Here is a 14477-nt window from a genome sequence, read left to right as displayed (position 1 = left end):
CACAGGAGGCCACACAAAGGCCTCCACAGTACTTCCTCAGGAATCAGCAGTTGCAGGTATTTTGTGTTATGAAGCTAACCCATGCATGAGAAATGGATACCAGATATTAGAAATTAGATGTTGGCCACTGAGACTACTAGTGAGGCCATGGGAACCCTTTCATCTGTCAAGTTGTAGTGAAAGCCTTTGTGATGGAAAATCCAAGGCTCAAGAATACATAACAGGGTTCTGGAGAGATGTCTCAGTCATTAAGAGCACTGGCTGTGCTTCTAAAGGACCAAGGTTCAGTTCCTGGAACTCGTAAAGTAGCTTATGATGATCTCAAACTCCAGTTCTAAGGGGTCAGATGCCCTCTTCTGGCCACGTCAATCACCAAGTATGCATGTGGTACATAGACATGCAAGTAGACAGAACACCTGTACACATTAAAGGAAGGAAGGAAGGAAGGAAGGAAGGAAGGAAGGAAGGAAGGAAGGAAGGAAGGAAGGAAGAGGGAGGGAGGAGGAGGGAGGGAGGGAGGGAGGGAGGGAGGGAGAGGAGGGAGGGAGGAAGAACACACAATGGACTGTTTATAGGCCCAAGATCCAGGACCAGCAGAAGTGGTGTGAACTCAGCAGTAGTGTTTGTGTCTTTTGGGTTCACAAGGCACATGCAATGCAGGACTGCAATTCCCATGGTGCTTTGCAAAATGCACAACCATCCAGCTTCAGGCAGTGCACAGTCCTTGGGAAATCAGGTTTGCTTCTCACCTGGGACCAAGTTACCAGGGGAGATGGGTGCTGGCTTCAGTTTTCAAGCCTTCAGGTAGTCCACACAGTAACCACAAACAGGTTTATGTGTGGCCTGTGAAACCCAGCCACTGAGGGCTGGTGCCACTCACTGTTCAAGGCCTGCCCAGCTACCCCCACCTGTTTTCTGTCACTTTTCTTTGTTTCCAGCTCTGCCTGTGCCTCTGAAAGTAGGCCAGGAAAGGGCAAGCTACTGAGAGAAACCTTTGTTAGACCTGGAATTGTAACACTAGGGGAAATAGGACACTCGCTGTCCAAGCAGCCTGTTTATACAGCTGGAGAAAGGGCTTCTGAACCCATCCGCTCAACCACTCTGCTGGGGAAAGTGCTCCCCCTCTGGTCATGTTTGTGATTCCAAAATGCCCGGTAGGAACTGTTAGAACAACCCTAGTAGGGGTCTTGCCTTCAGGATCCAGAGAGATCAGCTGCAGTCTTTTGCATGTCATTGTCTCTGGTCATCTCTCAAGATGGCTACAGTCGACATGAGGGTGGTCTTTAGCCTGGAAGTCCTATTGCTCAAGGCAACAAGGCAGAGTCCCAAAGCTGCCACCTGGGGAGTCAAATTGTCCCATCCCCCATGTCTTTGCTTCTTTACAGGAAAATGAGTATTAGGAAGAGTACTTTTATAAAATCCTATAGAATCTGTCATAACGAGAGTGATTTGAGGAGACTTTAATAATGTGTCAAACCCATAGGTATAAACAATGCTTACACCTCCCCTGGGAGGTGGAGCCTCTGTTGCTTTGTCCTGGCCTGGCTCATGAAGTGTGAGTCAGTTGCCCTACACAGTTAGAGTTCAGAGACTGGACAGAGCCCATTCTGTCCTTTGGACCACGGGGAACCCCTGAGTAAATCCATTGACTCCATTTGCTTTTGATTATGTGAGTTCATCACTAGTGTTAGAAGCCTCTTCACTGAGCAGTAAAGTAACAGACCTGTGGTGGTTTGAAAGAAAATAGCCCCCAAAGGGCGTGGCCATTATTAGGAGGTGTGGCCTTGTTGGAGGAAGTGTGTCACTGTGGGGGTGGGCTTTGAGGTCTCTTTTCTCAAGTGTGACAGTCAGTTGACTTCCTGTTGTCTCTGAGTCCAGCCCTCTCAGCTCCAGCACCACGTCTGCCTGCCCTCCGCCATGCTCCCCAGCATGATGGCAATGAACTTAACCTCTTGAAACTGTAAACGAGACTCCCCAGTTAAATGTTTTCTTTAAAAGCTTTCTGTGGCCATAGTGTCTCTTCACAGCAATAAAAAAAAATAACCGTTGCCAGCCATATTATAGAAAATGCCTCCACAGCCTGTTGCATCTTTGGATTGCTTTCATGCATATTTTAGGGATTCAGAGATGGTCTGGTATAGTTTAAATTGAAAGAAATTGAACCTCTGCAGGTGTTTGTGAGTGACATTTTGATGTCAAAGTGCTCAGAAAATCTCCATGCACGGAGCAGATAAACAGCTCGGTTTTGTCAGCATGTGTCCAATGAAAAGCCATGAAGTTCAGTTACCCATGGGCAGGCTACTGATTATGGCACCTTTCTTTACTCCCACCCCATTCCCCAATTCCTACATCTACCTAGTTCATTTCGCATATAAATACCTCTAAACACCATCTTGAGGATGCTGATGGGTGTCAGCCTGCTCCCGCCTTCACGAAGTTTGCTTCCGGATGAATAAACTCATTTGCAAAACTTTGCCATTTAGGTGGCTGGTGGAAAGTGTTGGGGGTAGCTTGGTATTCTCACCAGTACCCTCAAGTAACCAGAGCCAGCCTATGGGAACTGTAGCTTCCTGTAATAAGAACAGGTAAAAGAAAATGGATAGAATGGAAGAATGGGGCTGAGAAGCAACAGTAGTGTGAAGATGAGGGCTATGATGAAATGAATGAGAAGGCAGGAAGGACTACCCACGAAGTGAAAGAGAAGCCACCCCCTCTGAGTATCCAGAAGACAGATGAGAATGGCAATCCAGTGGAGGAAACTATCAGTGGGCTTAGACACCCTTGAGAGTGAACCACAGCAAGAGGGTGAAGAGAAGGAAGGATAAATGAATGAGAACCCCAATTAGATTGTGTAGATTTTGTGGAGTGTGTGTGTGTGTGTGTGTGTGTGTGTGTGTGTGTGTGTGTGTGTGTGTTTCCTACATGTGTATCTTTACCACATGTGTGCCTGGTACCCCTAAAGGTAGAAGATGGCATTGGATCCCTTGGAGCTTTAGTTACAGATGATTGTGAGCTGCCATGAGGGTCCTCTGGAAGAATAGCCAGTGCTTTTAACATCTGGGCATCTCTCCAGCACCCTGATTGGATCCTTTGTAAGAGACAATTAAGATCATAACTGCAGATGGAAGTATAGACAGTTCTACGAAGTTGGAGCAGCAAAGGGAACATAACATTAAAGCCAGAGAAGTGCCGTTCTCTCCTTTTCTCTGTCTCTCTTTCTTTATCTCTCCCTGTGTGTCTCTGTCTCCTCTCTCTCTCTCTCTCTCTCTCTCTCTCTCTCTCTCTCTCTCTCTCTCTCTCTCTCTCTGTGTGTGTGTGTGTGTGTGTGTGGTTAAAACAAACCTTTAACATTAATGTTGAAACTCCAGCCCCTTCCCCATCACTGCCATTGTAAAACTCAGTCACCCATTCATTATGTATCATATATCCTGATAGCTTGGGCAAGACAGTTTCTAAAGATAAAACTCCTTGTCTAGACAGCCGGAGAAGAGAGAAACTGGGCTTGCATATAGCCCCAGCAATTGCATTTAATATCCTATACCCCAAATCACCTATATAAACTCCAGGTATCCTCACCCCTTTCACAGATACCTCTTTCCCTCCCTCTGTGTCTGTCTCTTGATGTTTGAAATAAGCAGCCCCATCTGCCAAGGTCAGACTGGTCATTTTTTGCCTTCTGTCTCCTTAAGCTGCCTCAGAAATCTAACAGCGCGTTTGTGAGTTAGGAACACGCACGACTCCCTAAGCTGACAATGGTCCAGAAAAGAGGATGAACATAGAAGAGTCACACTTGATAATTCAGTAAATACTATTTGGAGCTCTCTGCTTCAGAAGGCAGAGGATGACTCAAGAAGAAGTGAATGGGGATATTACAAGGGCACTGAAATTTGGACCCCAAAGACAGGTGTATGGTTGGAATAGAGGAGGGACAGATGGCATTCAAGTGACATTGAAGTGCTCTCGCCATTTTATGGCGTCCCTTCTGTTGCTTCTTTAACTCTCTCTTTACTCCCACAATCAATGCCTCTCTCTGAACATTAGAACTCCCACTGTCTCTAAGGTGCTTTCTCCACCTTCAGGCACCAAGACAGCCACACTCAGTCACGTTAACATCCTGCCCACTGGCTGCAGAGGAGATTGGGTGACTAGGCTCAGGGAATTTGCTGAGTCCTGGAACACCATTTTCACTGTAGGATGGAGTTTCCCTTTATAAGCAACTTAGAGGAGTGCTGGGGAGAACAAAATTTGAGAATGGCGCAAAGAAATGTGTTTAATAAAAAGGTGTTGAACCAGAATGAGCTAACTAACACATAATGGTTCCTACCTGGTCTCTGGCCAATAGAAGTAGGTCCCCAGTGTCCCATAGAGTTAAACCCACTATACAGATAGCCTTTTTTTTTTTTTTTTTTTTTTTTGGTTTTTAGAGACAGGGTTTCTCTGTGGTTTTGGAGGCTGTTGTCCTGGAACTAGCTCTTGTAGACCAGGCTGGTCTCGAACTCACAGAGATCCACCTGCCTCTGTTTCCCGAGTGCTGGGATTAAAGGCGTGCACCACCAACGCCTGCAGATAGCTTTAAAAAATGTGAATACAGTTCTCTTTCTGCAGTTCCTCTGAAGAGGCAAATAGGTCTCTCTCTCTCTCTCTCTCTCTCTCTCTCTCTCTCTCTCTCTCTGTCTCCCTCTCTTTCTCCCCCTCCCTTCCCTTTCCCCACTCTTTTCCCTTCCCCCAATAAAACTTCCCACATTAAAAAAAAAAAGTGAATATAAACACAAATACAGGCTTTGGAGAAACTGACAACGGGCACAGCTGCCATTCAACATCTACCAGTACATGCCTGGAATCTTCTAGTCTGCAGAGATAGGTAGGTGAGGAACTTATTTCTTCAAGTCTCCTGAAACTAGAGTTCCTGACCTCACCAGAGATCCACCTCCTGATGCACATGGGGACATTTTATTTGGAACCAGTGATCAGAAAGCCACACCCTGCAATATCTGCTCCCGAGATAAGAACAGAGTGGGTGGATCTGAGACAGAGAGAACAGGATGTTGACAGATTTCTCAGCCAGCATCCTAGCTGGAAACAGGTTCTGCTAGGTGACCTACAATATGTTCTTTCAGCTTTACTGAGGACTTCCTATGCCATTTAGCAAGCTGGGATAAATCCTTTCGACTTAAACCAGCTCAGGTGGATTCTTCCCTCTGTAACTGAGCCCCCAGGGGAAAGCAGCGTGAGGGCTATGTGTCGGAAAACTCAGGTAGGAACCTTGCCATCCAGCTGTAGCAGAGCTGGTTGGGCTAAAACACCAGAGTGACAAAACACCGACAGCCCACATGTCCCTGCCTCAGACCAGGCTCACTCCAGACCCCCAGAAAGGCCCGATTTTGCTTCAACAATTGAGCAATAGGGAAATAGTGGCTAGAAATCTACCCCAGCCTCCCATTTGCTGTGTGTGAGCAGTAGACTCTACGTTATAAGGTTTGGCAGGAACCCAACCACCTTATCTTGCCGAAGAGGGAAAGTGGATGATAAAAGACATTCTTTCAGTCATAGGAAGGCTCACATCTTCATCATCACACTAGCTCCTAGAACACACAGGACACTTCATAAATTGTGGCCGGGATGGTGAGGAAGTGTTCCTGGACTTGAATGTATTTTGTCAGTAATTTGAGATCGCCCACCTCCCCTTCCCCCTCAAGCATATGTGCACGGAGCCCCCTCCTGTCCAGTGAGAATTACAGGAAGGCAAAGCAGGAATAGTAGTTACTGTTATTATAGCCAGGGGGGAAACAGCAGCCAAGAACCCTCACAAAATACTTACAGCCATTTTCCCATGAGTCAAACAAATATAAAGGCAATCTCCTAAGGACCAAATTTATTACTGATCGATGAAGTGCTTCCACCATTAGGTGGTAGGCGGTGGTTAATTAGCACAGAGCAGTGGTGCAGATTACATCAAACATTTGTTTTACATTTGAAAACTCTGGAAATGAAAATTAATGGATTCATGCAGGAACAACCCTGTCTGTAGGGGCCCAATGGCTCTGAATAGCCTGGCAATTATTCATTTTCCTTTGCGTTCTTTTCTGTGATGGGGAAAAAAAAAGTGATTTCAAGAAGGAAACTGCTGTGTGGAAGTCTGGCAGGTTTCCTCCAGAGTCGAATTACTCTTTTGTTTCCTGACCTGTGATATAAGATTGTCAGCCGAAACCAGGTGTCTGCAGGTCTTTGCCAGACTGGCCCTGTTCAAACCTGCAGAAGCCAGGTCCTGGCATGGCTCTGCTCTGGGACTGGACGCAGAGGGTGCACCATGGAGGCTGGAAGAGGATGGGTATTCTGACCCTTTGCAGGACAACGCAATCTTCACATTTCAAAGGGAAGACCTGGCCACCTGAAGCTATGGGCAGAGGTCCTCTCCAAGACAGGTCAATAGTTAATTTAGTTGCCATGAGGATGATGAAGAGGGAGAAAGAACTCAACCAAATGAACCCAGAGCTGGCCTTGAAAACCCAGATCCACTGACTTCCTTTTCCCAGTTTCTTACTCCCTAGTCCCAGGGAATACTTCATATATTCTCAGTGAATGCCTGAACCACAGATAGTCCAATCTATCCACACTGTCTCTCACTATTGATAGACAGATGTAATTTCCTCCATATATACATACAAAATACAATATGGATACACTGGATAAAGGGACACAGTAGAGCAGGTTGAGATTTTATTACATAATTCAGAATAGTGTGTAACTAAAAACTTATGACTCTTATATCTGAATCATTCCATTGCATGTTTTCAGGTTTTTGTTGGCCAAAGATAACTGGAACCTTGGGTAAGGAGGGCATCGCATAAGAAAACCCACTAGAGGCACACATCATGGTTCATAGCCCTGTGCCTGGCACAGTGAGACCACAGTGTTTAATAAATGATTGTTCACTCATTAGAAAACCAGAGGGACCAAAGAAAGCAAGAGGAAGAAGATGCCTGGATGGCAACCAACCTCATACAGGTGACATTTGGCTTTGCTATTCTTTTATTTTAAAGAGAGTGCCAGATATGGGTCGCTGAAGCTGAAAGCTGTGACAGAGTGGTCAGCTGAGCTGCTATCCGAACTGAGGATTTGGGAGGCATCTCAGAGCTGTAAGGGGTTAGGGGTGGAGGGAGAGCAGGCGATGGGACAGGCTAGCAGCCCTGTTTGCAAGTTGAATAGAGACAAATGAACATCTTGGCTCCCTTCCAGCCAAGCTCAGCTCTCATTGGCTAGCGGCTTTCTGTAACCAGGCTGAAGATAGGCTTTGCTATACCATGACATCCTGGGATGACTTACTGAATAAGGTTCTTAATGTAACACTTTACAATCTTAAAACCATCTGTTACAAATTGGTTATATAGTTTCCTCCCTAGTTAAGTGAAGTAGGTATTGCTATGAGGTTCTCTCCATTACCCCCAGCACTTAAATTGTATAAAATTAAATATACATACACAGACATATATACATATATGTGTGCACACATATACATATATGTTTTATTTCCAGATGTCCTACAATCATACAAGTCAGAGGGCAATTACGTTTTTTTCTGTGATTCGGAGAGAAATAATGTCAAAACCAGGTTGAGAACAATAGTCTCACTCCATCCACTGTTAACAAGTTCCCGTCATTGTTATGTCCAGTGTCATCAGCCAAATGCTGGAGAGCACAATGCCAGGAAGGAGAAACAACTGATGTTTCCCAAAGGGTCCAGCGTTGATGCCTCTTAGACCTTTGAGCATTTCTTTCGGAGTGAAAGAAGCCTGGGTGGAGGCTGGAAGAAATGCAGAAAATCAGAGCCCACACAACCTTCCTCAATGGATCTTTGGTGGCTAATAAAAAGGAGAGGGATCTGTCCTCAACAAGGTATACAGCCTACTGTGACAGAGAAGATAAATATGAGTTGCAGATGGGTCACATTATGCCCACACCCAGGAAGCAAAGAGTGACAAATGTTGGTCTTCAACTCATGCTCCTCTTTTCATTCAGTCTGGCTCCCTTGTCTGTGGAACAGTGCCACCTGTATTTAAATTGGGTGGCCCACCTCAAAGAACATAATCTAGAAAATCCCTTACAGACACCACCAGATTTCCATGGTGATTCTAAATACTGTCAAGATGACAATCAATGTCAACCATCATGGTTGCGTACAATGGTTTGCTTTCAGGGACTCACGCTAATGACTAAAGGCTCTGAGAATTCCTGCAATGAGGAAGTGTGCTTTGGACCAATTCTCTGTGCTCTGAGATTGCTAATACCACCAGCCTCATGGACTCTGCCACAAAGACGACTCAGAAACACCCCATGAAAGGCAAGATGTGCTTCAGGGTTCTCTAGAGACCCTGTTGGGGTGGGATGGGGGTCTTTCCAGACTGTTATCCTTGAAAGCCACTCTGAGAGGCATGCTTCTCACTGCAGAAGCATCTCCCCCACTCCTGTGGGATCTGGTGGTCCAGAACAGAACATGCTAGAAACACCAAGGGGCTTTTCCTAAGGGCTCAGATTGAGATCGAATTTGGCAAAGGATCTTAATTTGGAGGAACTGTAAATGATTTTTTAGAGATTAATGGGCCCAAGGAAGTACAATGGTCTGGAGCAAAGTTCATTCAGGTCTGGGTCAATTCTGACCTTTCCTGAAGGTTAATTCTGCGAAAGCTCTGGACTTGAGGAGGAGAGAGGAATTCAGAGAGAGCCCCTCCCTTCCCGGAGCCTCAAAAGAGAGAAGTGGGGGGTGGGGGACCTTGTCTCTGAGACTGCTGGTTTCAGACCAAATTTCTTTTCTTTTCTTTTTTTTTTTTTTTTTTTTTTGTTTGTTTTTTCGAGATAGGGTTTCTCTGTGTAGCTTTGGAACCTATCCTGGCACTCACTCTGGAGACCAGGCTGGCCTCGAACTCACAGAGATCCGCCTGCCTCTACCTACCGAGTGCTGGGATTAAAGGCATGCACCACCAACACCCAGCCAGACCAAATTTCTTAACAAGCAGATCAAAATGCCATATTGGGGAGGGAGGTCATTTTCTGAGCTGCAACACAGGTTTGCTGTGCTAGGTGGGTATGATTGGGTTGCTTCCCTGTTCCCCCACCCCTGGAGGGTAGAAAATTAGTGTGAAAACTCTTACTATGAAATCCTGCAAGCTTTTCATAATATGTTTCTATTATGTTCAGATTTTTACTTCTGAAAAACTACCTTGTGACCCCTGTCTTCTCAGGAGCCCCCAAACCTACCTGTCTGTTTTCTCCTAGCCTGCCTACATGTTGCCACAGTTTATGTCTGAATACCCTCCAAACGCCCAGTGTGAGAGCTTGGTCCCCAGCCCCCTGTGATATTTGGACTAAGTGGAGATTAGGCAGGATGCTATAATCCTAGCATGGAGAGACTGAAACAGGAAGACTTTCAAGAGGTCCAGCCCAGCTTAGTTGTATAATCAGGCCAGGTCTCCAAACACTGAAGGAATAAAAGGTAGGAAATTAGGTTATCAGACGCATGCCTTCTCTTCAGGACTGTAGCCCCTTCCTCTATTTCTTTACTTTCGGGCTACCATTAGGTGAGAAGTGTCTGTTATTACCTAGGAAGTCCTGATAGGGTTTCTTTTCTATGCCAATTAAAGAATAAAAAGGCAGGAGAAATCTCAGATACAACAGGCAGCAACAGGTGATAAACTTTACAAATAACAAGGCTCAGGGAAAAGGATAGTCCCTGTAGATCAGAGAGGCTTTTCCCTTAGAAAGATGGGGTTTTAAGTGTTTTTTTCTGGCCCAGGATAAGTTCCCTCACCTATTTCAAATGGGTCCCGTTAGAGAAAGAAAGAGAAACAGATAGGCCCACAGCTGTAGGTGAACATAATTCAGAAGTGGGGAGAGATGGCTGGCAGAAGAAAGGCCTACCAGGCCTCTGTCTCAAGTCTGGAGGGTGAGAAAGAAGCTGAGCATTTGCTGTCTCTGACTTTTAGAGATGGCCCCCTTTCCCATCTGTCTGCCTGTTGGGGATCTATCTAGCTTCTTCCCTCTGCCACTCATTCCTACAGTGATGTCTTGACTCATCAGGGTTCCGAAAGCAATGACACCCACCAACCATGCACTGCCCTCAAAAACCTCAGGCAAAATCAATCATCTGCCTTTTAATTTGCTTATCTCAGGGATCTTGTTACAGAAAGAGAACTGAACAGAAGCAGTTGCTCTTAGCGTTGGAGCTGGAGTTTGTCTGTCTGTCCTCATGGCTCTGCTAATTCTCTTTGTCTCATTCAAGTTTGGAAAATGAACAATAGTTTAAGGTAAGTAGCCTGTAAGCATTACACATTTTTTTCCCAAACAGAAAGGAATTTAATTCCTTTCCGTGGGGGTAGAGGCATGTTCTGACATGCCTTAAAATTGGACAGGACCAAGCTTAAGGCATGTGTGGGTTTGAGTGCAATAAACTCTCCTTCCCACACCTCACATGTTTACTTGAAGGCTTCCATGCCCCACATCCAAGTCCACGGAGCCCAGTGAGGACAGTGTATGATTTTTCCTGTGGCCCACCCTGCTTGAAGCTTCTCTAACTCATGCATCACTGCTGTCCATACAGGTGGGAGCTGGTGGAAGTGAGGACCAATATGAGGTCTGCTTGTGGCTCAGAGAAGGTTCAGGAGTGGACTTGCTGGGTGTCCTCCTTTTTGTTTTTTCTACTTCACCTCCTGGCCAGGGATCACTATCAGCACAAGGCCATACATATCTGGTTCTTCAGGCTTGATGTCTTGCAATTGCCTTCAGGGGATGAGACTGGTCCAGTCACTAAGAATGTCCCACCCACAGCTTCCTGCTGTGTTTTCCCCAAGATGAACAGCTCCACCCCCACCTCTTCGAGCTTGAACCCCTACCAGGCCAAATTTCTGTTCAACTCACCTGCTTTTTCTTTAGGAACACAAGGGCGAGTGTCTGCCATAGCCACCCTGGTTTGTTGGTGAGAAAGGTCCTCACAGGAGGGAGAAGTCATTTCTTCACTGTGTTGAGACTGGAGAGCATTCAGATGGGGCTCTGGAACAGAAGTCCTGGCCCCAAGACATGTGACAAGTTCCCCTACTCCATGATGGCAGAATGAGTCCTCAGTAGGACAGACCTAAAGATGGCTGTGGCAAGGCACCTCATCCAGTCAGCCACAGCAGCTCCCTATGCTTAGCGGCCTGAGGTTCCAAGCTCCCCTTAGGCCTTATCTTTGACCAGCAATGTCATCTCAGTCCCCCCTACTTAGGAGGAAGGAGCTGCCCAAGCTGCCCTCTCAGCTCCCACAATGCTCAATACATAGTCATGGAGCCACTTGCTTCTCTACTTCCTGCCCCCCTTCCCTTCTCCCCTTTCCCTGTTTTTCTTACCTCTTACTTTAAAAAACAAACAAAAAACCGAATTGTCCAAAAGGATGGGAAAAAGGAGAGATGAAGAGATTCAGTGAGCCCCTGTATGGTCTGGCAGGTTTAAAAAGTCATTTGCAGTGCTGGCTCAGTGGTTAAGAGCTTGTATTGCTTTGGAGAAGGACCTGAATTCAGCTCCTAGCACCCACATTCAGTGGCTCACAATTACTGTAACTCCAGTTCCAGGGCATCTCTTGCCTTCTGCAAGCATCTGCATTTACATGCGTGTACCACCGTGTAGACACGTAATTAAATATAAAATAAATCTTTAAAAGAAGTCTATTGACTAAAAAGTCCAAAATTAATGTCTAAAAATATATTTTGATAGAAACGAGTGTAGATGATCTAAACTGTGGCTGAACTCTGAGAAGGAGTGTTGTAGGCTTCCATAGGCATGGGGGACAGTCATAGATTTGGAGGATGTGACTAGGGGCAAGGCCAGTGGGGTGCAGGGGAAGCCTAAGGCACTGCTCATGGGCACCACTATTTTATGATATTATTAGCTGCTTTTCTGTTGTTGTGATACAACACATGACCAGAAATGAGTTTATTTTGTCTTATAGATTCAGAGAGACAAGAAAGAATCCTCTGTGGTAGGGCAGAGGCTTGGCAGGCATGGTGGCAGGAGCGAGTAGCTGAGAGCTTATTACGTCTTTAACTTATTACGTCTTTAACTTTAAGGAAGCAGAGAGGGAAAGCTGGAAATGTTGCAAAGTTTTAACCTCTCAAAGTCCATCCCCAATGATGTACTTCCTCCAGTAAGGCCACACCTCCTAAACATCCCCCGCCCCCCAGTACAACCAACTGGGAACCAGCGCCACCTGTGGGGAACATTTCTCATTCAAACCACCAAACACACACCTTATGTTCTCATTCAGGGCCCCTGGCTTCTGTTATTTCTGTGGGGAGACTGGTTATTTTCAAACATGAGATCCAGCGCTTTGTGGTTTCATTTTTCTGAGAGCACAGGTGTGCCCTTTAGCAAGAACTGACTTGTTTCGGAAATAGTTTTGGGCCATGAATCCACAGAGTTACCTGGAGATAAAGTTTTGGTTGTAGAGTCTTGGAGGGGTTAGTTCTGTGACCTTGCTTCAAATTGCAGAAAACTTTTCACTTCTGAGGAAAGAGACTCAGTGGAAAAGCGTTGAGCTAAGAGATCCAGCTGTCTGTCGAGTTGCAGGAAGGAAGAAAAGCACTGTGGCTTTCTCTGGGGATAAGGCTGTTCCCATAGCCTACTGTTTAGACAGCTCTCAAGGAGCCATCTCTGTCTGCTTCACAAGTTGGTGTGCTTCAAGCATATACGGAAAAGGTGAGTCTTGGGGGAACCCATAGAGACAGCTGATCTGAGCTAATGGGAGCTCACGGACTCTGGACATACAGCTAGGGAGCCTTCATGGGACTGACCTAGGCCCTCGACATTTGGATTACAGTTGTATAGCCTGGTCTGTTTGTGGGGCCCCCAGCAACAGGATCAGTACCTGTCTCTGGTGCTTGAGCTGACTTTTTGGAACTTATTCCTGTGGTGATAATATTCTCCATGCAGGGATACCCTGCCCAGCCTTGATGCAGGGGGAGGAGCTTGGTCCTGCCTTCACAGGATATGGCATGCTTTGTTGCCCATGGGAGGCCTGCCCCTTTCTCAGTGGAGAAGGAGTGGATGGAGGGAGGGGGGATAGTCAGGAGGTGGGGGAGGGAGTAGAAAGAGAGGAGGGAGGGCAAACTGTGGTTGGTATACAAAATAAATGAAAAAACATAATAGAGAAAAAGAAAAGGTGAGTCTTGGTCATATACCACCCCGCCCCCACACACACACCTTACAGCTATACTGGCTGCTATACCTCCTTCTTGCTGTTCTTTAGGCTGGCACTCTACTTCCTAAAGTAGCTGATTCTTTCCTGCAAGACATCCTGCTGAGCTCTCCAAGAAGAACATGTTCTCTAAAACACTTCCCAGCTCAGTTTTACGGGAATGTCCCAGAAAAGCAATGTCAAGGTTACGGACCCTGAAAGACAAAGCTGCAAGCACAGGAATACATTGTGAAGATGGATAATGTCACATGCCGTGCTCAGCCCAAGACAACTCCAGATGACCAACTGCAGGCAGGCAAGAGTCAGGTGGGCTACAAGAGGGGGGGGCATCCTTCACATATTATTTCATTCAGAGGGAACTTTGAATATCTTGAGGCAGTGGCCATAACAAGCCTCAGGAAATACAGAGGCAATGCCCTCAGTCTAGAATGACCAGCGAGGTCAGTGCTCACCCTAGATGCAGAACTTGACACAGAAGCTGAAGAGAAAGGACAGGAAGATTTACTTGGTGGCAACAAAAATATTGACACTTTGTTTATTCCTGAGAGTTGGAGGTGTTCTAGGAAGATTAGGAAAGACATTTGAGAAGTAGAAAGAATGGGAGTTATTCTGGGATATTTACTGAGTGACTACAGCTACCAAGAGATATGCCAGGTACTCAGGAAGCAAAGGTAGAGGAATTGAAGACCCCAGAGCCCTGTTACTGCACAAAGTTTATAGCAGGGGATGGGAGGCATCAGATGTCTCCAGTGGGGAAGCCCTAAGGAGGTGACTGTCAATGCTCAAGCATGGTTGTGTGGGGACAAGTTAGTTCATTCACTTCAGGAAGCAGGTAGGACAATCAAGTCTGATGAAAGTGACACATGGGGAAAATACATAAGACCAGGGATTTGAAAACCCCAGGATTTTTTTTTCTAGACAGCGAGACTAGCGAATAGCAGAAAAGGAGAAGGTGAATGTGTGCCTTTGTCTCCAGTTGGCCACACCTACTCAACCCCGTTCATAAAGGATGAAGGACATGCTGTGAATCCCACACCTACTATCTCCATCCATAAGGAATGTACATGAAGGAAACATTGTGAATCCCTTCCAGATGTCTAATTCTACATGAAATCAGGAATGAAAACACTTGTTAAACTCAGGGAAAACTAGGGACCTAGGGATAAATTTTAAAAAACCCAGCCCATCCCCAGAATAACCAAAGTCCTTGCCCAAAACAATCCCTGTGAGCTCACTGGTCTCAAGCCCAAGTCCCCAA

This window comes from Cricetulus griseus (assembly GCF_003668045.3).
Source record: "Cricetulus griseus strain 17A/GY chromosome 1 unlocalized genomic scaffold, alternate assembly CriGri-PICRH-1.0 chr1_1, whole genome shotgun sequence".
NCBI classification, from domain to species: Eukaryota; Metazoa; Chordata; class Mammalia; order Rodentia; family Cricetidae; genus Cricetulus; species Cricetulus griseus.
This window is presented reverse-complemented; position numbering follows the sequence as displayed.